The following is a 25,771-nucleotide window of genomic DNA, read 5'->3' on the forward strand; positions in this document are numbered from 1 at the left end:
AATAACTTGTGTTACAATGAACCCTAACATGAGTATATATAGGCAACTAAACTCTAGACTACTATTACAAGTAGGACTGGGCTTGAGCCTATTATATTGAGCTAATATGTCTAATATATCTCTAACACCCTCTCTCAAACTCAAGGCGAAAGCTTGATGAAGACTTAAGGTTGGATAAGTATGAGAAGATCACTTGGAGATGCCTTGAAGAATGCCTTTGAAGAAACCACAATGAAGAATGTGCCAATTGACTAATTTCAGAGTTTCAAATGAAGAAACGAACTCCGAAATTGGAATCTATGTGAAAAACTGAGCAAGATAGGCCATTTTGAAAATTTTGACTTTTGGTCAAAGGTTAATGCAAAAGGTCAAAGTCAACAAAAGTTAAAGTCAACTCGTCCAGGGTCAAAGTCAACGGATACATGGTCTGGGTCAGTTCTGGGTTTCCAGGTTAGGTCATGGATCAGGTAGTAGAGCCGCTGACGTCATCCTATGATGAGTCGCTGATGTAGACTAGGGCTTGCATGGCTGATGACGTGGCATACTGACATGGAGTAATGATGTCATCTAGTGACATCAGATGACCCGATGGACCATATGCATAGGTATATTGCTTTGTTAGGAAAGTTCGCAGGCAATCCGGAGATAAATATTATGGTCGAGGACCTATCCAACTTTCCTAGTAAGTCTTTAAAATAATAAATTTGTCAATTATAAGTTAGGGGTGCAATTTTTTTTTTAATACAAACTTTCACAAATATGGTTGACATAATTTGTTGTGATTCATACATAATGAAACTCATATTAGTGGTGAAGTTAAATGAAATTGATGGTGCTTATGTCAATATATATCAACAGTTAAAAAATGTGTCAAAAGTATTACTGCGACACATAAATCAAAGACTTTGATCTCGACTTTGATCATTTCATTGACATGTTAGCAACTACAACTACGATCAAGCAGGAAAAGCCATTGGAGTCAATCCCACAAGGAAAGAAACCATCTAGCCACGATTTCATCATTGGAAAATGGACACCGTCCCCTGCTGACACTGCAGTTGGTCGAAAATCAGGTTATGGTGTAATCACCAACATTATCAATGGTGGGATCGAATGTGGCCATGGTTATAATGATAATGTGTTTGATAGGATTGGTTTCTATAAGAATTACTCCAACATGTTGGGAGTAGACTATGGGAAGAACTTAGATTGCTATAATCAAACGCCTTTTGCCTAAATAGCTCTATTCCAGAGCAAGAAAATGTTCAGCCAAGTACAATTAGAAGACCATATAAATGTATGATCATGAATTGAAGATTTTCTTATTCAATGAGAAATCACTTTTGTAAACCTTTCCTCTCAATCATATACACTAGATGTTTTTTTTTTTTTGGGGGGGGGGGGGGGGGGTGGGATGCCCCTAAGCTATATGGTAGGTACGCTCCTATTCTCAACCAAGACGACAATTTCTTACCTCTTAACCCCTTCTCTTTAAAAATTTCACGTTTAAAGCCTGTACACGCACAACTTACTATAAATTTAAAACAATTAATCAATATCAAGTTCAAGTTGTTAATTAGGCGGTTATAAGTGTAATATGGATAAAACAATCACAACAAGAATAATTACCCTCACAAGATGAGGAATTGTTCACGAAGTGAAAACCCAACAGTAAGACCTAGCTTAGTTCGGCAAATCCACTATGAAAAAGTTGCGATATAAGTTGACTTATAAGATCTCCTGTACAAGTAACTTAACACTATGTTCAAGCTCTACTCTCTTGCTGCAACTATTGACCCAACCTCTATCTTTAAAGTAATCCAACATCACAAGTCGATTGCTAGCTGACTGCAAAATTGATTTTTGTAGTCTCTATGATTTCCAACAACACAGGTGTAGATCTTGTGTTGGGTGATGAATTCTCCTCCCAATGATTTCACAATTGGAGAGGGTTGGAAGACAAGAATATTGAGTTCAAAGTTATTTATTTAGCTGTCTTCCTTCTCCTGAGTTTAGGGTTAATTTACATATAGTTATGTAGGGTTTTGGGCTAGAGTTTGTCGCCAAAAAGACAATTGGAGCAAATCTCAAAATATTTTGTAGGAGGATTTTGGTCGATTGAGAGTTTACCGAGATTTTTTGCCTAGAGCTTGGGTGACCGAGAATGTGCTCACACGACCATGAATTCCAATTTCACACTACCCGAACTTGTCTTTGAATTTAGCCCTCAATACCCCTTGTACATTACAAAATTAAAACTCAACATTTAAGAAAAAAAAAATTTGTCTTGAAATTAACCATCATCTAGAAATCCAAACATCTTTTTTCATCATTTTTCCGTAGTATAATATTTCCGCCTTGATGAAGTGGGTCCTGCCCTGGGTGGTCCATCCACAAAACAAGACATAAAATGCAGCCTAACCTCAACAACACGATTTACCACAAAGAATTGGACTAGAAATTGGGTCGATGAAGATGGAGTTAGCCTTAACCAATCCATTTTGTCCTTCTAGAAAAGTATAGTCCAGATAAACCCATAAAACTTTCCTATATATAGTTACATACACACCTTTGTTTTGAACACACATTCTCAAAGCAAGAAAAAAAAAATGAAGCTCTTTACTTTGATACTTTTCTCGGCTTCCTTCTTGCTTGGTTGTAATAGCGATGTTAGCAGCCTCATCAGCTTGTCTCTTTTTGAAAGTATGCTTAAACATCGAAACGATCAAGGATGTAATGGATTCTACACTTACAATGCTTTCATAACTGCCGCCCAATCTTTAAGTTCCTTTGGCACAACTAGTGATGTTACTACACGTAAAAGGGAGCTTGCGGCTTTCTTTGGTCAAACCTCTCATGAGACCACATGTTATTTACTTAATTTCAGTACTATTTGAAGTTGTGTTAAGGACCTAACAAGGTGTTTCAATTAGTCACAACTATTGTCCCTAGAATTACTCTAATTACAACAAGTAAAAAATATTGTGTCTCTAGAATTACTCAAAGATTTATAGCTTTACAAAATGAGAATGACAAACATGCCATTATTGTAAATAAGTATCTCCAATATAATATATATAATATTTAAGTGTGTGTTTGGTATCACATATTTTTCATATAATTAAGAATACTAGGCTGTACCACTGCACATCTTTAGTACGTTGGTCACTCCACAAGTATAAGTGCTTGTGGAGTGTGAGAGGTAAGGGTCGGGGTTTAAGTCTTTAAGAGGGAGTTTAACACACATATACATTTAAATTAGGTTAGAGTAAAATTCTTATCTTATATATATATATAAAAAAAAAAAAGAATACTAGGCTGTAACTTTTGCTAATATATAAAAACATACATAAGTTATGATAATGAAGTTGTCTTACCAAGGTAAGTGAAGTAGTTGTAAGTGCACAATTGCACCTGGACCCAAGAATAGTTATGGGCTCAGGCCCAATGAGCCTTAAACAATAAGAATTTGTAGAGTGTGGGCTTGAAACCCAGGTTAGAAGTATATGAGGATTAAATGACAAACTAAAGATTGCAAGTAATTGAAAACAACAAGGAATATTGTAACTGGGCCTCCTCGGACGTAAGCCAAGAGCTGTTCTTATATTATATCTCTCCCTTTGTCTTTTGTCTTTTTAGGTTACAAAAAGTTCCGTCCCGTTTCTGTTCCAGGTCCCTCCTTAAATACTCCTCTTTTTAATACTTTATACACGTGTTGCCCCAATTCCTCCCTTAGCCTAGATATTTCTTTTCTTAGTGCCTTTGAACAGTAACTAGAAGTTTCCCTTCCACTGTTCAAGTGTCACCTCCCCATTAATGCAGCCAGGGTGGTAGGTGCAGGGTCTTTAATGTGGAAGTAGCAGCCTTTATTTTTGACATTTCTTCAACACCGGTGCTTCTGGGGCATTCTGGGGTTCACCCCCTTTAACCATTGGTCTTGACCGTGCCATTCCCTAACCTGTACCATGAAGTCCCGGGTTCTTTGGTGTCAGTCCGAGGGGAAAAGCATCCTCGGCTCGGTCCTCGGATCCTCGGCGTATGGGCCGACCTAGAGTATCAACAAGCCCTAAACCCAAGAGTAGGTCGGCCTTCCTTAGCGAGGCCCAATGGCCCATATCCCTATTAAGATATTTTTACTCCCCACAATAGCCCCTCAAAACTCTAATTTTCAACGTCCGAGGAGAAAAATAGGGTTTTGATCCGACGAGAACCTGCTCCACACACTTTATAAGTGACGGCACGTGTGGAAATCGTTTCGCGTCCCAGAAGATGACACTTGGCAGTTTCATTTTCGAAAACGCGCGCATTTATTACTGTAAGTTACTCTTTGTCTCCCACGCACAACGGTGAGATGGGCATCCAACGGTTCTCCTCACTCCACGAAATTTTAGGCGGGACAGACATAATTTTCGAGGCCGCCTTTTCGCACGTCGTGACGCTTCGGGAACCTGCGCCTTCATTTAAGTCATCAGGGATCAATCCCATCAAAACAACAACAATCATTCTTCACCAGCAGAAAACCGTGGAAACCCGTACCTTCAACTTTGTAAGTTCTTGCTCTCTCTAGTCTTGACCTTTTCTCCTCGGATACAGTCCTCGGCTACCAATACAATCACTCTCCCTTTTAAAGTTTAGTCTATTGTCTCTCTGTAATGGGAAGATTCAAGTGTCTAGTTGATACCGCCGCTAGGATGGAAGGCTTTAGAGCCAAATACCATATTCCCAGCGACGTAGGGTTAGAATACTGCCCGGCAACAGCCGTGGCTGGTTCTAGGAAAGAGGGAGAAGTTATCATTCCTATGATAGCCTTCATAGAGGGTGGGATGACCCTACCAATGAAACCCGTAATGAGGGAGTATCTTCGCAACCACCGGTTGTGCCCCGACCAATGCCTTCCAAATGTTTTTAGAGTTTTAGGTAGTGTAGATGCTCTAAACGAGCAGATGAGTTTAAACCTCACATGGCACGATGTCGTGTTCCTATATGAGTCCCACAAACTCTCTAAGGTAGGCTATTATATGAAATCTCGGTCTAGCACCGTTAGGCTAATCTCCGTCCGCCCAAATCAAACAAAGGCATGAAGGACGACTACCCGATCGTGTCCGGAACCGGCACGACGGCCTCCACTACCCAGCCCGTAGGGATCCAGTTGCGAAACCATAGGATTAATCTCCCCACAACACAACTTCTCCTAACACACACACAGAAATGCGTATATGTATATACTTAAATAAGTTAAATATTTGTGAGAATCAGAACAGGTTTTTTTGTTTTGACGTCTTTTTTGCGGATAAGCGGCACGTGCGTCCTCGTCCGAGTCACCGTAACGTTGCCGATCTAAACCGAGTACTTCGCTCCGAGGTATTCGTTAGTGCAGACCTACAACTCCGGGCTGCTCATCTTATTCTAGGATACACCCCCCTTTCCAAAGACTTTCAGGAGATAGAGGACGCCATTATTGCCGACGACCGAAGACGAAAGAGGATAAACGTAGCTCGGCCCCATTTTTTGGACAACCGTGACCTCCCGGACGCTCCTGACACTATTTTATACAACCGGCCGATAGCAGCAGTCCCCCTCGCCATACACTCACAAACAACTGTCGTTCCAGAAGAGGAGGTGTCTTCTTCACACACTCTTGACGACGAGATAGACCAATTCCATCTCGAAGACACCGAGAGACCTCGCGGAAACCAGTTCGTGGTACTTTCCAACGAGGAGGAAGAAGCCACCGAGGCCTCTGGAATCGCAGTGTTTGTAGTTGCCCTTCCCGAGGACGAATCCGTAGAAGACATGGGACGAATGGAGGGTCTTCTCACTAATAGGGCTGCCAAAGTTGCAGAGAAGAAGAAAACGGGGACGTCCCAAGTTCCCCCAGCTTTACCTCCTCCTCCTCCTCTAGCTGAGCCAAAACTGCCAGCCGAGGATCCCAAGAAGAAGAGAAAGGGGGATAATGACGGGGCGATCACTAAAGACCCCAAGAAACCACGCCAACAACTCCCACCGGCCCAGCAGCAGAAGCTGGACAAGTGCAAGGGTAGAGCACGTTCAGCTGAACTTGGGGAAATCAGGGATGAGGCTGTAGTGCACCGAGCACCGGCCACCTGGTCCCCCGATCTAAGGCTGGACGGCGCTCCTATCTCCTGCCAGTCCAGTATAAGGGCAGTTCAACAAGGCCACGCCCACCACCTGGCCGAGGTCCTAGAACGCCCTCTTCTGCTGCCCAAGGACATGGAGACCTTGGAAAAGATGGGCCAACCACAACTATTCCTCTCTCTAAAAAGAGACTTAGCACTGGTAAGTGTTTCTCCTTTTAACAATATTTATAAGTAAATTAGTTTTTGTTATTCCTAACTCCATCATGCTTTTTTACAGGCTATTCAGGAGGTCTTTGTAGCTGAAAAGTTTATTGAAGACGCTCGGAAAGTAGCCGTGGCCGAGCTCGAAACTAGGGTGGAGACCGAGAAGACCTTAGGTACAGCCCTTGCCGAGAACGAGAAGCCGACCTCGGAGGTAGCGTAGCCGAGGAGAGAGAAGAATGGGGTCGAGTCAAACTTGAAGACCATGAAGACCCGGATAGAAGGACAGCGCAAACTCCTTAAGGAAAGAAATGAAGAGCTCTCCCAAGCTCAAAGGGAGTGCTCGGATCCGAAGAAACAACCGGCTCGATGAAGGAAGAAGCCAGCTCCTTCCAACTCTCTCTTCAAGCCGCCAAGCAGTGCAAGTTTTGACGAAGGGGTAGCGACCACCGAGGAACAATGACAGAGGAATTCGCGGCTTTATGCCGCGAATACCGTCAAAAAGTATGGGGAAGCTTTAAACGTAGCAGAGTTCCCCGGTCTTCGGATTTGAGGAAGTCCGAGAACGTTTGGCTTCCCCTAGAAATACAGGAGATTGAAGAGGCTCCCGCCGCTACTCCTACCCCCGAGACAACTCTTCCCGTCCTACCTCCGATGGTCCCACAAAGCAAATTCCTCGATCCTACAGTAACCTTCGGTTCCAATAAAGAAAAGGAAGGAGGAGTGGATACAGAGAAGGACTTGAACCAGATAGTGGAACCCAACGTCCTTCCAACAAAGACAGCGGATAAAGGAAAGCAGGTTATGACTCCTTTTGAGCTGGAGTTGAGAAAGACCGAGGGCACTAGTACCTCTCAGCAAGATCCTCCTCCAACAGCTTAGGACTTAGCTTAGGGCTTCTCTTTTTCCATTCTTTTTTTGTTTTTGAATTATATATTGTAATGTATATTCACCTTGATTAATGAAGAACAATTTCGTTTGCTTTTCACTTGGATTGTGTCTGCTTTTTCTTTATTCTTTATGTACTTATTACAAAAGTTTTCCCATTAAGTCATATCAGAAGTTTCTCAGAGCATCAAAATCTAACTCCAAGGATTGCATAGTCATAACTTTCACATAATCATGCGTATATTATTAAAGAGTTAATACAAGGTGACATGGTTAATTCATTTGAATAATACCTCGATTAAAAAAGGAAAGAGGACTTCATATAACAATTAAGCCCTTATAATGCATAACACTGTTTTTAGTAGGTTGTAAGATCCGAGGACCATTCCTTACACAAATTTCCTCAATACTTAGAGATATAAAACTTAAGATCCGAGTTAATAAACGGTAAGGTATTAACATCCGTACACAATCAGAAGTTAAGTTTAATCAAAGTCATAGTCCGAAGATAAATCTTAAGCAATCTTTCGTTTAATTCTTCAAAATTGTAACTGTAAATGATAAGACATCAATTTCCACAAGGTTTGTGGTCCGAGGACTACACTTAACCATGTTTCTGTTTGATTCTTTAAAACAATAACTTCAAATGTTAATTTTCCCAAAGTAGGAGGTCCGAAGACCCGACATAACTAAGGTTCTGTTTAACAAATGATAAGACATCAATTTCCACAAGGTTTGTGGTCCGAGGACTACACTTAACCAAGTTTCTGTTTGATTCTCTAAAACAATAACTTCAAATGTTAATTTTCCCAAAGTAGGAGGTCCGAAGACCCGGCATAACTAAGGTTCTGTTTAACAAATGATAAGACATCAATTTCCACAAGGTTTGTGGTCCGAGGACTACACTTAACCAAGTTTCTATTTGATTCTCAAAAATTGTATCTTTAAATGTTAATTTTCCCAAAGTAGGAGGTCCGAAGACCCGGCATAACTAAGGTTCTGTTTAACAAATGATAAGACATCAATTTCCACAAGGTTTGTGGTCCGAGGACTACACTTAACCAAGTTTCTGTTTGATTCTCAAAAATTGTAACTTCAAATGTTAATTTTCCCAAAGTAGGAGGTCAGAAGACCCGGCATAACTAAGGTTCTGTTTAACAAATGATAAGACATCAATTTCCACAAGGTTTGTGGTCCGAGGACTACACTTAACCAAGTTTCTGTTTGATTCTTAAAAATTGTAACTTCAAATGTTAATTTTCCCAAAGTAGGAGGTCCGAAGACCCGGCATAACTAAGGATCTCACTAAATAAATATAAGACATCAATTTCCACAAGGTTTGTGGTCCGAGGACTACACTTAACCAAGTTTCTGTTTGATTCTCAAAAATTGTAACTTCAAATGTTAATTTTCCCAAAGTAGGAGGTCCGAAGACCCGGCATAACTAAGGTTCTGTTTAACAAATGATAAGACATCAATTTCCACAAGGTTTGTGGTCCGAGGACTACACTTAACCAAGTTTCTGTTTGATTCTCAAAAATTGTAACTTCAAACGTGAGAGCTAGCCATAACTTTGAAATATTAATTGACAAAAGCTTATTTGATTAATAATAATACCTTCTAAGATTATTTACATTCCATGGACGTGGTACAACTCGTTCATCTAGGTCAGCTAGCCTATATGACCCTATGCCTCGCTATTGAAATAATGCGGTAGGGGCCTTCCCGCTAGGTCCTAGCTTACCCCATGCCGGGTTCTTAGAAGTGCCTACAACTTTCCTTAATACAAGATCACCAGTGCAAGTGGCCTTAGCTTCACGTGGGCATCATACCCTCGTTTTAGCTTCGCCGATAATACGCCAATTGGACCATAGCTGCCTCACGCCGTTCCTCAAGTAAATCAAGATCTTTCTCTAGAAGTCCCTCGTTTTTCTCTGGACTAAAAGAACTTGTCTTTAGAGTAGGAAAACCGGATTCCAGTGGTATCACCGCCTCGGCTCCATAAGTCATAGAGAATGGAGTTTCTCCAGTGGACCTACGCGGTGTGGTCCGATACGTCCACAGGACATGAGGGATCTCTTCTACCCACCTGCCTTTCGCATCGTCTAACCTCTTCTTAAGCCCGTTGACTATGACCTTGTTAACGGCCTCGGCCTGCCCATTTCCTCGAGGATAAGCTGGAGTAGAGTATCTATTTATAATACCCATCTCACCACAGTATTGCCTAAAGGCCTTGCTGTCAAATTGAACGCCATTGTCCGAGACGAGTGTATGTGGTATACCGAATCTAGTAACAATATTTTTCCAGATAAATTTCTTGGAATCAACATCTCGGATATTGGCCAAAGGCTCAGCCTCGACCCACTTAGTAAAGTAGTCTGTTCCCACGAGCAACCATCTTTTGTTTCCAGCAGCTCTCGGAAAGGGCCCTACAATGTCCAAGCCCCATTGCGCGAAAGGCCAAGGGCTGGAGAGAGGGTTAAGAACCCCTCCAGGTTGGTGGATATTAGGGGCGAACCTCTGACACTGATCACATTTTCTGGCATAGTCCCGAGCCTCCCTCTCGCATATTGGGCCACCAATAACCCCGAGTCGTGGCTCTATGGGCTAAGGACCTTCCTCCAAGTGTGGCTTCCACAAATTCCCTCATGCAATTCCTCCAAGAATGATTCTTTTGATTCAGGGTGTACTCTCAACACATTCGGTCCCGATAAGGATCGTTTGTATAGCTTCGGTCCTCGGACAACCGTAAACGCGGCGCCTTTCGACGTACCTTTTCTGCTTCAACTTTGTCTTCGGGAAGGATGTCATTTTTTAGAAAAGATATGATCGAATCCATCCAACTAGGACCAGGCCTTATTAGATGGATGCGAGGTGCGTCAGCAGCTATAAGAGAAGGTTCTACCAGATCCTCAACGAGAATCACCCTTGGTAGACCTTGAGCCGAGGATGTGGCCAATGTAGCCAAAGAATCTGCATGAGTGTTTCCACTCCTAGAGACATGAGCTAAGGCAAATGAGTCGAATTCAGCTCGCTGACGTTTAACCTGGGCCAAATATTCTTGCATTCTGGGGTCTCTAGCCTCCATGGTCCCCATGACTTGGCCGACCACTAATTGAGAGTCCGAGAACACATGGATTTCCTTGCCACCCATCTTATGTACCATTCGCATGCCTACCAAGACTGCTTCATACTCGGCCTCATTATTAGTAGCCGAGAAAGCCAATCTCAAAGATTTTTCAAAGACAATTCCTTCAGGGGACATTAGAACAAGTCCAACGCCAGACCCTTTATGATTAGCAGCCCCATCCACATAAACTTTCCAAGCCGAGGGCGATACGGCCGTGATCACACCAACTGATTTTTCACCCATGTGCGCTCCCTTTGAAGTTTCTTCTAACAATGGTTCAGCAAACTCTGCCACCAAATCAGCGAGGACCTGACCTTTCACCGAGGTGCGAGGCTTGTACTTAACATCAAAGGCTCCCAAAATGGTTCCCCATTTTGCCACTCGCCGAATAATCAGCACTACGCAACACGGCCTTAAGCGGCAACTGGGTCAAAACAACCACAGTATGAGATTGGAAATAATGAGGAAGTTTGCGCGTGGCGTGGACTACAGCCAGAAGTGCTTTTTCCAAGGGCAAATAGCGCACCTCGGCTTCATTCAAGGACTTACTAACATAGTAGATCGGCCTCTGCACTCCATCTTCATTCCTTATAAGGACTAGACTCACCGCATGAATAGCCACGGCCAGATAAGCGAATAAAACCTCGTCCACCTCGTGGCGAGATAAAATGGGTGGCCGAGATAGATATTGCTTAAGCGGTTGGACAGCCGACTCACAATCCTCGGTCCACTGAAACCCTTTCCACTTGTTCAACAACTGAAAGAAAGGACGGCACCGGTCAGCTGACCGAGAAATAAATCTGTTCAACGCAGCAATCATTCCGGTCAATTTCTGAATCTCCTTTGGGTTCCGAGGCGGCTGCAAATTTTGAATAGCCCTAACCTGCACTGGGTTCACCTCTATGCCCCTATGAGTGATCATATATCCTAAGAACTTTCCAGATCCCACGCCAAAAGAACACTTGGAGGCGTTAAGGCGCAACTTATACTTCCTCAGCATTTGGAAGGTGTCGGCCAAATCTGTCATGTGCGAAGGTACCGTCTTACTCTTTACCACCATATCATCCACGTATACTTCTATGGTTTTCCCCAGTTGCTGTTCAAACATTCGGGTCATCATTCTTTGATAAGTAGCCCCAGCATTTTTTAACCCAAATGGCATGACCTTATAATGATAGTTCCCCGTTGGAGTAATGAAAGCAGTCTTTTCCTGATCCTCTAACGCCAAGGGAATTTGGTGGTAACCCTGAAAGGCGTCCAGGAAACTCATCCGAGGATGTCCGACAGTAGCATCTACCAGTTGATCAATCCGTGGCATTGGGAAAGAATCTTTAGGACAGGCCTTGTTCAGATCAGTAAAGTCCACACATACTCTCCACCTGCCGTTTTTCTTCTTAACGACAACAGTATGAGCCAACCATTCAGGGTAGAAAACTTCTTTGATAGCCCCCGCCCTTTTGAGTTTAAGAACCTCTTCCTTCACAGCCTCAGAATGTTCTCGGGAAGATCGCCGAGGTGGCTGCCTCCTCGGAACGATGGCCGGATTGACGTTTAAACGATGACAAATAAAGCTCGGATCTACGCCTGGAGCCTCATAAGGGTCCCACGCAAAGACATCTATATTGTCCTTCAGAAATTCCAACAACTCCATCTTCTCTTGGTATGGCAAAAGTATGCCAACTTGGAAGAACCTCTCTGGATCATCTGCTATTACAAACTTCTCTAACTCCTCGCAAACAGCCTCATCTTCTGTCATCGCTCCAGGTGCCTCCGGAGCTGTTAATTGCTATGACTCCTGGATGGGCAAGGTTGATAACTCGACTTCGGCGACGAAGTACGCGGCGGAGATGCATTGTCTGGCCACTACCTGACTGCCGAGGATTTCCTCAACATGTTCCCCCGAGGGGAATTTAACCTTAACGTGCAAGGTAGAGGAGACGGCTCCCAGGGCGTGCAGCCATGGCCTGGCGAGGATGGCTGTATATGGAGAGTACGCGTCAACCACAATGAAATCTACTTCAACCGTTTCTGTGCCGGATTGAACGGGTAAATGGATCTGTCCTTTTGGCACAACGGCTCTCCCTTCAAAGCTAATAAGAGGTGAGTCATAAGGAGTTAAATCTTCCAACTCCAACCTTAACCCCTTAAATAGATCAGGGTACATGATATCTGCACCGCTGCCCTGATCTATCATCACCCTCTTCACGTCATAATTCCCTATTTTGAGGGTAACCACAAGAGCATCGTCATGGGGCTTGATAGTTCCTATTTTATCCTCCTCGGAGAAACCCAAGACAGGTAAAGTGCTCTTTAATCTCTTCGGCCTACCACCCACATCCTCGGCCTGCGGATGGGAAACCGCCATGACCCTAGTGGGACCTGAGCCGGTCCTACCAGGTGCGGCGAAGATAACATTAATTGTTCCCAATGCTGGCCGAGATGAACTGTTCCTTTGGTTGTTTGAACCAACTTGACTGACCTGCCCAGTGGGCTGACACAAATGCTGCTTCAACTTTCCCTCTCCGACGAGCTGCTCTAGATGGTTCCACAGGGTCCGGCAGTTCTCAGTAGTGTGGCCCACATCCTGATGGTACTGACAGAAAAGGTTTTGATTTCTTCTCGCAGGGTCCCCTGCCATCTTGCCGGGCCATCTAAAGAAGGGCTCTTTATGAACTTTTTCTAATAACTGATGTACTGGTTCTCGGAACACAGTATTTACAGCTTGGGGTGCTGCCGAGCCGGATTGTCCGAAATAATCCCTCCTCGGCTTGTTGTTGTGATATCTGTCCGACCTGAAATCCCTTCTCTCCTGCGGGATAACCTTCTCCTTTCCTTTTCCCTGTTGCTGGTCTTCCTCTACCCTTTTATATTCATCAATACGATCCATAAGACGACGTACGCTGCGGACGGGCTTTTTCGTCAAAGACTTTCTTAGGTCGTGATCAGTAGGGAGGCTTACCTTAAAGGTATTTAGCGCCACCTCATCAAAGTCGCCGTCTATTTCATTAAACATCTCCCAATATCTGTCGGAGTATGCTTTCAGTGTCTCCCCTTCCTTCATGACCATGGATAGCAATGAGTCCAGTGGCCGAGGGACTCTGCTACAAGTAATGAACCGAGAAGCAAATGCCCTAGTTAGTTCCCCAAACGAGCCTACAGACCCCGACTTGAGACCGTTGAACCATCTCATAGCCACAGGTCCCAAGCTGGAGGGGAAGACTTTACACATCAAAGTCTCGTTGTGTGAGTGCACTGCCATCCTTTGGTTGAAGTGACTCACGTGCTCCACCGGATCAGTCCGGCCATTATAGATGGTAAACGTGGGCTGGGTGAACCTCCTGGGGAGCCTCCCCCTCTCAATCCTACGTGAAAACGGAGATTTAGAGAGTTGGTGCAACGCCCTACTCATGGTATCGTTGCCTAAACCCCTAGGACGAAGCTTCTTACGTCTGCGGATTGGCTGGTCGTTCTCCTCACCAGAGGATGTTGCACTGGTGGGGGAATATGACCTTGAACCGTAGCCATGTCCCCCATCCTTCACTGAGGAAGAACTAGATGAGGACGGGGAAACCTTACGTTTAGCACGGCGTAACTTCCTCTTCAAACGATTGATTTCCTTCTGCATGGATTTAGAGCCTTCATCGTGGGTAGTGCTACCCCCTCCATGAGTATGGCTAGCCCCTGGATATTCTGTATGGACGCTTCCCTCACGATCCCTACGATGTTCAAGACGTTCGAAATGATCTTCCGGTTGTGATCCTTGTGACTCTGCATGGTGAGAGCCTAAGCCTGCCATAATATCCCTACTACTTCTAGACTAGATTTCCCACAGACGGCGCCAATTGTAAGTGCACAATTGCACCTGGACCCAAGAATAGTTATGGGCTCAGGCCCAATGAGCCTTAAACAATAAGAATTTGTAGAGTGTGGGCTTGAAACCCAGGTTAGAAGTATATGAGGATTAAATGACAAACTAAAGATTGCAAGTAATTGAAAACAACAAGGAATATTGCAACTGGGCCTCCTCGGACGTAAGCCGAGAGCTGTTCTTCTATTATATCTCACCCTTTGTCTTTTGTCTTTTTAGGTTACAAAAAGTTCCGTCCCGTTTCTGTTCCAGGTCCCTCCTTAAATACTCCTTTTTTTAATACTTTATACACGTGTTGCCCCAATTCCTCCCTTAGCCTAGATATTTCTTTTCTTAGTGCCTTTGAACAGTAACTAGAAGTTTCCCTTCCACTGTTCAAGTGTCACCTCCCCATTAATGCAGCCAGGGTGGTAGGTGCAGGGTCTTTAATGTGGAAGTAGCAGCCTTCATTTTTGACATTTCTTCAACACCGGTGCTTCTGGGGCATTCTGGGGTTCACCCCCTTTAACCATTGGTCTTGACCGTGCCATTCCCTAACCTGTACCATGAAGTCCCGGGTTCTTTGGTGTCAGTTCGAGGGGAAAAGCATCCTCGGCTCGGTCCTCGGATCCTCGGCGTATGGGCCGACCTAGAGTATCAACAAGCCCTAAACCCAAGAGTAGGTCGGCCTTCCTTAGCAAGGCCCAATGGCCCATATCCCTATTAAGATATTTTTACTCCCCACAGTAGTCATCTTGGCTTTCTAGTTAATTTAATTGGTAAAATTTTTTGTCATCGAATACTAGTTGTTTGTTTTAATTTGTGGGAATGGCTTAATTTTAATTGCAAAAGATGATTATATTTTGTGTAGGAGGGTGGTCTACTGCACCTGATGGGCCATATGCATGGAGATATTGCTTTGTTAGGGAAGTTAACAGGCAATCGGGAGATCAATATTATGGTCAAGGACCTATCCAACTTACTTAGTAAGACTTTAACATAATACAATTTTTAAAATTATAAGTTAGGGATGCAATTTAATTTTTATACAAACTTTCACAAATATGGTTGATATGATTTGTTGTGATTGGTACATAATAAAACTCATGTTAGTGGTGGAATTAGATGAAATTGATGTTGCTCATGTCACAAAAAGTATATAGGTCAATAGTTGGTAAAAATATGTGTCAATAGTATTACTATGATACACAAATAAAAAATTTTGATCCTGACTTTGATCATTTAATTTACATGTTAGCAACTACAACTATGATCAAGCAGGAAAAGCCATTGGAGTCAATCTCTTAAACAATCTAGATCTTGTAGCCACAAACCCCATCATATCATTCAAGACAGCCATATGGTTTTGGATGACCGCACAAGGAAACAAACCATCTAGCCAAGATGTCATCACTGGAAATTGGAGACCTTCTTCTTCTGACACTTCTTCTGGTCGAGTCCTAGGTTATGGTGTAATCACCAACATTATCAATGGTGGGATCGAATGTGGCCGTGGATGTTAGGACATATGTGATTCATGTTAGAAACATATGTCAACATTTTATATAATTGGCTAATCCTTTGACAAAACACACTTTACTTGTAATTGTGTAGATTTAGGATGTGTTTAATACTTCAAGGAACAAAGGTTCAAGTCCAAGTATTGAAGCCATGCAAATCTGTCTAAGATTCAAGTATTGAAGTGTAGGATTTTAAAGCTTGATAGCTAGTATCTATCGAGGTTTAAAAGAGTTGTTTCAACTCGAGGCTTCACAACTACTCGATAGATAGGATATCTGTCGAGATTTATGAAGTTCAATTTTTTAGAGCTAATTTTCATCCAATCCGTGAATGTATGTTTGAGCTTTCTTTTCTCACAACCCTAAACATATATAAGGATTATTTTAAGGGCCGTCACAGGTTGCACAGTTGCACAAGAGCACAATTGCACAAGTGTGAAGAAAAGTTTGACCGGAAACCTAGTTTGCCCTAGTTCTTCTTTCTCTTGAAGAAGTTGCTGTGTTTGTACATTGTAGGGTTTTGTGACCAAGCAACTTCATGATCTTCATCGTGTGATAAACAGAAGAAGTTTACAGCCAATATCCTTCTCAAGTTGGTGATCAAGTCGCGTACTGGGATCCGCGCATCTTTTGGTTAGTCACGTACTAGGAGCCATGCAATACAAGGAGAGATTGTCACTACAGGACAAGTCCAATTGTGTATTGGGGTAAGGGTTCATCTGTAGGTTGGTATCAGGTATTGTAATTCCTTTACTTGTAACTACCTGTTTTGATAATAATGGATTCTCGGGAGTAGTGACCTTAAAATCACCGAGTGAGATTTTTGCCTTGGAGACTTTCCCCATTCATAAACAAATCACCGTGTCAACTTTTATTTTTCATTGCATTATATTTTAGTTGATGATTTGTTTATGCTGTCACGTACATTGCATGTTAAATTGATTAATTGATAAATTTGGGTAATTAATCAATTAATTCATCATAAGGAGTCAATATAATTTTGGCTTATCAAGTGGTATTAGAGCAAGCACACTCTGATTAGGGTTTAATCTTTACTGTGTAATACATTGACTTCTTTTTATCATGGATAGAGGACAGTCACTCATTGTACCTCCTTTATTTGAAAGTGTGGCAAGCTATAGAGATAGGCTGGACCAAGCCAAAGGAAGTGCTGGTCAACTAGGATGATGCAAAGATCAAGGTGGAAAATTTCAATATCTGGGCATTAAATGCTTTATTCAATGTAATCATAAATAAAGAGTTCAAGAAGATATTCTCCACTGAAACTGCAAAGGAAACATAGACCATTCTCCAAACAATCTATGAAAGAACCATGGCTGTCAAGGATTCGAAGTTTCAGAGGCTCACTACTAGCTTCAAAGAAATTAAGATGGAGGATAATGAGTCATTTGATGAGTTCTATGCCAGGCTTAAGGACATAGTAAACTTAGCTTTTAATCTTGGGGAAACTATTCTCGAACCCAAGATTGTGAGAAAGGTGCTTAGATCTCTACCCGAGAGATTCCATGCTAAGATCACCGCGATTGGGGAGTCAAAAGATATTGATAAAATTTCATTGACAGAGCTAGTTAGAAATCTGCAGACCTTTGAGTTAGGTTTGTCTAGGATCGGGAAGTCAAGCATAGGCAAGAGCAGGGCATTGAAGGCCAAAAGCAGCGACACGGATGAGTCTTCTGACGATGAAAATTCTAAAATGAAGTCCTACATCACCCGACAGTTCAAGGAATTCATGAAAAATGCCAATGCAAAGGGCATCGACAAGGCTCGTAGGCAATCAAGTTTATCTTATTCTAAGAGCCAAGACAAAGGGAAGATGGATGCTAGGGATGGTGGTCAGTACACTGTTCCATTAGGACCTAAGTGTTTCTGGTGTCAAGGCTTCAGTTACATGAAACAAGAGTGCGCTACTTATTTCAAGTTCATTGGGAAAAGCAAAGCACTTGCTGCTACCTTGAGTGACACCGAACCTGAGGATGATTCCAAAAATGAAGATGACGGAATTATAAATGCCTTTACCGCCACTGTTGATCCTACTGAGAGAATTGTAGAAGATGTGGATGAAGAAGAAAACTTGGTGGAATTAAAGTTCGAGAAGATGGATAAGCAAGATAACATCCACACAACCTATGCAAAGTTATATAAGGTCTCCGAAAAGCATGAGAATTTGTATAGGTTGGCCACCAAGAAGCTCAATGATGTGGAGCTTAAGCGAGAACAACTCTCCACAAAATTTGACGAAGCAAATCAGATCATTAGATCGTTGAGGTTTGAAAACAATTTCTTGGTTGAGAAGGTCAAGAAGCTTAAGGCGGAACTGTTCCAAGTTAGTGCTCAGTTGGAGAGGACCTCAAGTGCAAAGCTTAATGTGATGCTTAGCACACAAAAATCTGCCTCCGATCGAACTGGTTTGGTGTATAATTTCTCTTCTCCTAATATTGCTTCTTCTTGTACTACTGTTTTTGTTTCTCCTGCTAATAATATTGAATCTGAGAATAATGATACTAAAAATATGATATCTAGTGAGAACATAGACAATGGTAAATCTATCTTAGGAGCAACTCCTAAGCTTACTACGAAAGAAATAAAAAACCCTAGGGCTAAGAAGAGTAATGCTCAAAAGTTCAAAAAGAAGAAGCAACATCTCTGTCATCACTGCGGAGTAGCTAGACACACTCAACCAAATTACTACAAGTGGCAAACTACTCAACTGAGCAACAACATGGTCTCTTCAGAAAACTTGGTATAAGGTATTCGGATTCCTTTACTTGTAACTGCTTGTTTTGATAATAGTAGATTCTCGGGAGTAATGATCTTAAAATCACCCGGTGGAGTTTTTGCCTCGGAAGTTTTTCCCATTCGTAAACAAATCACTATGTCAACTTTATATTTTCCACTGCATTATATTTTAGTTGGTGATTTCTTTGTTCTACCACGTACATTGCATGTTAAATTGATTAATTAATAAACTTGGATAATTAATCAATTAATTCATCATAAGGGGTCAATACAATTTTGGCCTATCAGTGAATATAATGATAATGTGGCTAATAGGATTGGTTTCTATAAGAGGTACTCTGACATATTGGGAGTAGGTTATGGGAACAACTTAGAATGCTATAATCAAAGGTCTTTTGCCTAAATAGCTCTGGTCCAGAGCAAGAAAATGGTCAGCCAAGTACAATAAGAAGACCATATAAATGTATGATCATGAATCGGAGGTTTTCTTATTCAATGAGAAATCTCTAAACTTATACATAAATAAAGAAGAATTATATAAATTTGAGTTATATAATGCATACTTCTCATCTAAAAAATCATATACTCATTTGGGTATGCACATGGCATTCGTTCTCATCTAGGGAGTATATGCTTAAACACGTAAAACAAATCTAAGAGCTATATATATTCAGTATCACCCCCCAAAAAAAATGTTTATATTGAAGGGCACTTTTTTATAGGGCTGACTCTAGTCTTTGGTAACTTAGGCTATTGTCTAAGGCTTTTGGTAGAAAAAGATCCAAAGTTGTATGTAAATAATTGGTTTTAGGTTTTACCTCAAAAATATAATTAGAAGAATATAGATGGGCTATATATATGTACTGGATCCGCAACCCAAAGAAGGCACCAAAATTGCGGGTCGATAGATATTTAATCCAATTGAAAATTTAAATTGTTTCACAAACAATAAAATGTTAAGTGCATCCAGTAATCATTTACCATAAATTTTTCCTATTGGGCTGTGTCTTCAATTTTGGGAAACTAAATTGTAATCTAAAATGTATTAATGAGACAACTGGATTGGAGGGACATTGCATTGAAATAGCAAAAGAATCCCAGGGCTACCAAGAGAGCCTTAGGAAACCCTAAAGTATTCATAGGGTGACTAGAGTGGAGACTCTAAAACACTCTAATTTGCATTAAGCAAAAAATTAGACTAAAATATAAGAAAATTGTCAAAAATATATAAAATTGAGAAAATTACAAATTCAAATCCTATGAAGTCTAGAAGATTGTCACAAAACAAGGAAAAAAAAATAGTCTTATGGAAGATGTCTTCCGTCCTCTCATAGAAGGTGTGGACCTTATACCATGGGTCTCATACTAAGGTTTACATCTCTTGTGAGAAGAATGATTTTTCCCATAAAAATGAATAATTTCTTTCAAAACATACTAAAATGAAGGAATTGAGAGTTTTAATAAATTTTTTAACCATAAATAGCAAAAACACCTATTAAAGGCCTAAATGAAGGAATTTGGTGGCAAAGTAGCATAAGTCATGGTCATGAGTTCCTCATAGAAATTCCGTTCAAGTCACCAAATTTTATGCAATTCGATCTTTTTTTTATTTTATAAATTTGTTGCATGTTGACTTTTGTCTGTCTTTTTGTTCAAAGAAATTGTATTCGATCCATTATACACCACCAATGATGATCGATAAGAGCATTCACATTGGGAATGACATATGCCATATGTTGGTTCAATTTAGCATAAAAGCCCAAAACCCCCTCACACCATCCGGACTTGTAAATTTTGAGTATTGCAAAAAAAATTTGCAATTGTGCTACAGTACGATTCTGAATGTAGAATTGCACTGTAGCTCAATTGTAAAATAAAAATAAAAATATTTTATTCCTTTTCACTGTTTGCTTTATCAAATCCTCTCTGTCTCACCGGTCAATCTCATCTCCTTTTTTATTTTTATTTTATTTTTTTTTTTTTTTAAGTTTCGATTCTCTCATTCAATCTCTCCCCCTCTTCCCTTTCTTTCTCTCTCTCTCTCTCTCTCTCTCTCTCTCTCTCTCTCTCTATTTTTCCCCTTAAATCAAGCCTCTGTGGGTCTCATGGGTTGGTGGAGCTCATGGGTTTGATTTGGTGGCAAATGTGGCAGATCAGGGCGATGTCGAGGTGGTTGGAACTATCTTGGTAGAAACTCTTTCTTCTCTCCCTTGTTCTATGAGATTTTTTAAATGGGGTTTTGGGGTTTGTTATGGCTATGTGGGTTGTGTGTGGGTCAGATGGTGGGTTTGGATGCTGTGGGTCATGTGATGGGTTTGGAGGCGTGAAGCAGGTGGTGGATTTGGATGTTGTTGGTCAGGTGGTAGCTACGTGGTGGGTCATGTAGTGGAGGTTATGGGCTGTGTGGTGGAGGTTATGGGTCGTGTTGTGGTGTAGGTTGATTTCAACAGGTATGATTTTGGTAGGCAACGACGTGGTCAGTGGGTGTAGTGGTGTGGGTATGGTGGTGCAGCGGTGGGGTTTGGGGGTGCTACGGCTTGGGCAAGTGGTTGCATGGCTTGGGTATCATGGGTTGGTGGAGCTCATTTTCTATCTTTCTCTCTCCCCTTGAATCAAGACTCCGTGAATCTCATGGGTTGGTGGAGCTTATGGGTTTGATGTGGCAGATCAGGGTGGTGGTTGTGTTGTTGATGGTGGATCGAGGTGGTGCCGTGGTGGTGGATTAATGGGTAGTGATGGGAAAGTTTTGGGTGTGTTGTAAAATTAGAGAGAGACAAAAAAATATTTTATTGTGAAGATATATTATTTTAATGTGTTGTATATGAAAATAAAAGTTAGGATGTTGGGTGTATTGTAAAATGGTACTGTATAATTGATAAAGTAGGTTTTTTGGGATGGTAAAATAGGATAGGCATTCCCAGATGGGAATGCTCTAAGAACCCAAAATTAATTTCCTCCTAATGTCAAAACCATCATCGTCATCATTAAATCCATCTTCATCCAACTCATTAACACGTGGCCCCCTAGCAACCTTCATGACCCAATTTTAGTTATTGGCAAAAAAATCGACCTTTTGGTGACCCGTGCATTGCTGTTTGTCAAAGAGAAATCTCTTCAAAAAAAAAAAAAAACTAGTATCGTCATCAAACTCGTTGAACTCATTAACACATGGCTCCCTAACAGGAGGCGGTATATCTTGTACCTAGCATATATGCCGGGTGTAGGATATACAAAATCCCCTAGTAGCCTCATGACCCAATTTTGGTTTTTGGCAAAAAAATCAAAAGCACCGAATCGAGCTTTTGGTGACCCGTGCATTGCTGTTTGTCAAAGAGAAATCTCTTCAAATAAAAAAAAAAAAAATCTAGTATCTTCATCAAACTCATCCAACTCATTAACACGTGGTCCCCTAGCAGCCTTCATGACCCAATTTTGGTTATTGGCAAAAAAATTCAAAAGCACCGAATCGACCTTTTGGTGACCCGTGCCTTTCTACTTATCAAAGAGAAATCTCTTCAAAAAAAAAAATCTAGTACCTCTATAAAAAAAAAAGTACAATTTTTGCCACAACTCTTCAAATAGCTGATTGTGATTAGTAGAAAAAAAGATAGTAAATTTATATAAAAGTGATAGATAAACAATCATAATTTACCACATAAGAGATTTGTGGAAAAAATTATGAGTTTATTTGTGGTGATAGGAACAACTCCAATCTCTTCTCCTTTTTAATCATTTTTCATTGGTCGTCTAATATTTCATACACAATGAAGTTGGTCCTACCATGGATGGTCTATCCACAAAAGAAGACAAGGAAGATGGACTAGACCTTGTTTGGTATATAAACTTAAACACATGTTTTCAGTTTTGAAATAATATCACACGTATTTTTATATACTTTTTTACCCACACGTATTTCTAAAAAAAAACTAAAAACTGTTATTTAAACACATGTACCAAACGTGCCTTAATCTTAAAAACACTATTTTCCACAACAAAATGGAATACAAATCCGTATACGGTCATTGAAGATGACGTCAGGCTCAGCCAACCCATTTTGACTAGCTAGAATAGCAGTCAAGATAAGCCCATAACACTTTCCTATATATATAGGTACATACTCACCATTGTTTTGCACAAACACTCAAAAAAATGAATCTCTTTTCTTTGCTACTTTTCTTAGCTTTCTTGCTTGGAACCTCAGCAGAACAATGTGGAAGACAAGCTGGGGGTGCTGCGTGTGCCAACAACTTATGTTGTAGCCAGTTTGGATGGTGTGGCAACACAGCTGAGTACTGTGGAGCTGGTTGCCAGAGCCAGTGTTCTTCTCCTACAACTACTACTTCATCTCCTAAACCTAGTGGTGGTGGTGGTGGCGATGTTGGCAGCCTTATCAGTGCGTCTCTTTTTGATCAAATTCTTAAATATAGGAACGATCCAAGATGTAAAAGTAATGGATTCTACACTTACAATGCTTTCATTGCTGCTGCTCGATCTTTCAATGGCTTTGGCACAACTGGTGATGTTACTACACGTAAAAGAGAGCTTGCGGCTTTCTTAGCTCAAACCTCTCATGAGACCACAGGTTAGTTCCAATAAAATATAAAAATAATATCAGTGGTAAACGCATTCGAGTGAAAAATAGGCCATATCAAGTGAAAAATACCTTATTATCACTGACATTATTGTACTGTATATCTCCCATATAATAAATAAGTGTATGTTTATTGTCAATAAATAAGTGTATGTTTATTGTTTACTTAAAAAAATAGTAAGATTGTATGAAATACAACTATATACATAAAAATAAATGTGACTTGAAAAAATTATACCAGGCCCGTAGTTTTTGTAGTGGACTAACTCTAAAATTTACAATCAGGCCCGTAGTTTTTATTTGATTGACTTAATTTTAATTGCAAAAGGTGATTATATTTTGTCACTTTTGTGTAGGAGGGTGGGCAACTGCACCTGATGGCCCACATGCATGGGGATATTGTTTTGTTATGAAAAATAACAAGCAAACCTATTGTACCTCAACATCTTGGCCATGTGTTTTTGGAAAACAATATTATGGCCGGGGACCTATCCAACTCACTTAGTAAGTTTTTAAAATCATAAATTTGTTAATAAGTTACAGAAGCAATTTCTTTTAAAAAATATTGATATCATTTATTATAATTAGTGTATAATAAAGTGGTATCAGTGATGGACTTAAGTGTTATTGATATGATCCAATAACAACAAATCATGTTAATGTCGTGAAAAATGTTGTGTCAGATGACTTTTGTAACCAAAGAATTTGACCCTAACTTTGATGGTTCATCAACTTTTATCAGCAACTACAACTATGGGCAAGCAGGTAAAGCCATTGGAGCTGATCTCATAAACAATCCAGATCTTGTAGCCACAAACCCCACCATATCGTTTAAGACAGCCATATGGTTTTGGATGACACCGCAAGCAAACAAGCCATCTAGCCACGATGTGATCATTGGAAATTGGAGACCCTCTGCTGCTGACACATCAGCTGGTCGAGTTCCAAGCTATGGTGTAATCACCAACATTATCAATGGTGGCCTTGAATGTGGCCATGGCTCTGATGATAGGGTGGCTAATAGGATTGGGTTTTATAAGAGGTACTGTGACACATTGGGAGTAAGCTATGGGAACAACTTAGATTGCTATAATCAAAAGCCCTTTGCCTAAATAGCTTTGGTCCAAGGCAAAAATATGTTTAGCCAACTACAATAAGGAGACAATATAAACAAATAAATTGGTGATTTTGTTGTTCCATAAGAGATCTCTAAGCCTAAAAATAAATAAAGAGGAATTATATAAATTTGAGTACTGGTAATTAATATTGTAGCTAGCTTTACCAAACTGTACGTCCGATTTTATATCACTTTCTAAATTCTAAATTATCCATTGCTTTGTTGGCTACTTTGGGTACCAATCTGCATGGCTGCCCTAGCAGATGTCTACTTCCAAGTGAAACGAAGTATCACTCAAAAAATCGTTATGCTTGAAAAGATACGAGCAAATAAGTGATCAAATTAAGGTTATTTTCCAGCAACACCTTTCAAACAATTTTGAACACTTTTGAATTATGATTATTTTTAACTATCCAAAATACTTCAATTATATATCCACGGATGACATTTGCCAAACTCTTCAAAATTTACGTGCTCTACTTATATGGACAAACAGTAATGTCATGCATGTGTAATTGCCAAGTGCCAACTCAATATGAAATCGGATCTTTAAGAAGCAATCTTACTTGAACTTACATTTTAAAGCTTTGAGTTCAAAAATTACTCTAATATAATATTTCTACTAGTGGGTAGCTTTTCACCCTTAAAATACAGATACAATGTTTTCGGACTAAATCACTCCCAGTTCAATGATATCCCGGGAGATGCGTAGATATTTTACAATTTTTTTTTGAAATAATTTTTATATATATTAAGACTTACATATAATATTTATTTTATTGTATATTATTTATGTTTACCCACAATATTGTTGAATACTTTGAAACTTTATTTTTTAATTAGTATTTTATTAAAAAAAATTGTATAACACTATAACATATTATAATATTTATTGTAAAAATTAGAATTTATTTTTTTAACAGATTAAATGATTTTGAAATAAATAAATAAGAATTTGAAGCATAAGGATATCTTAAAATCAATCAATCAACCAATATATATATATATATATGTATATATATATATATATATATATATATAAAAGCAGAAATCTCATGTGAGATTGCATGAGATCCTGCCATGTAGCGCTCTAAGCTTCCATTTAGTTTTTAAAACCTTTTTCATTGAGTTTTTAAATTATTACCCAATAACTTATAGTAACTTATTTTTACTATTAGTTATTGATATGGGCTGAGGTTGACAATTAAACCAAACAAATGTAATTATTTAAAAACAAATGACAGAAAGCCCAAGCCCAGCCATTATGATTTATGACCCAAGTCTGAACTCTCTCACCCATGTATAGCTCAAAACCTACAAAGTCTGACTCACCCTCACAGTTGTGTACATCAAAGGTTAAACTTCTGTGTCTGTCGTTTATCCTCAAAAAAGTTTAAAGCTCTGTATAGCTAAATTTTGTATTATTAAGTTGATTATAAATATTTAAGTTAGTAATTAATATTTAGAGTGTAGACTCTGGAGAGATTTATATTTTTTTTTTCCTTTTTGTGTGGTACTTTACTTTCAATAAATAAAGTACTGGGTAATTTTTTTTTTTTTCAATTGTTAATTTTATATTATTAAGTGGATTATAAATATTTAAGATAGTAAGTAGTATTTAG

General features: G+C 40.2%; 1 pseudogene; it reads left to right on the plus strand.

Annotated features, from left to right (window-relative positions):
• Positions 1 to 934: 934 nt before the first annotated feature.
• LOC142636429 (uncharacterized) lies at positions 935 to 24,216 on the plus strand (annotated as a pseudogene).
• The last annotated feature ends 1,555 nt before the right edge of the window (positions 24,217 to 25,771 follow it).

Source organism: Castanea sativa, chromosome 1 (genome assembly GCF_040712315.1).
Source record: "Castanea sativa cultivar Marrone di Chiusa Pesio chromosome 1, ASM4071231v1".
NCBI classification, from domain to species: domain Eukaryota; kingdom Viridiplantae; phylum Streptophyta; class Magnoliopsida; order Fagales; family Fagaceae; genus Castanea; species Castanea sativa.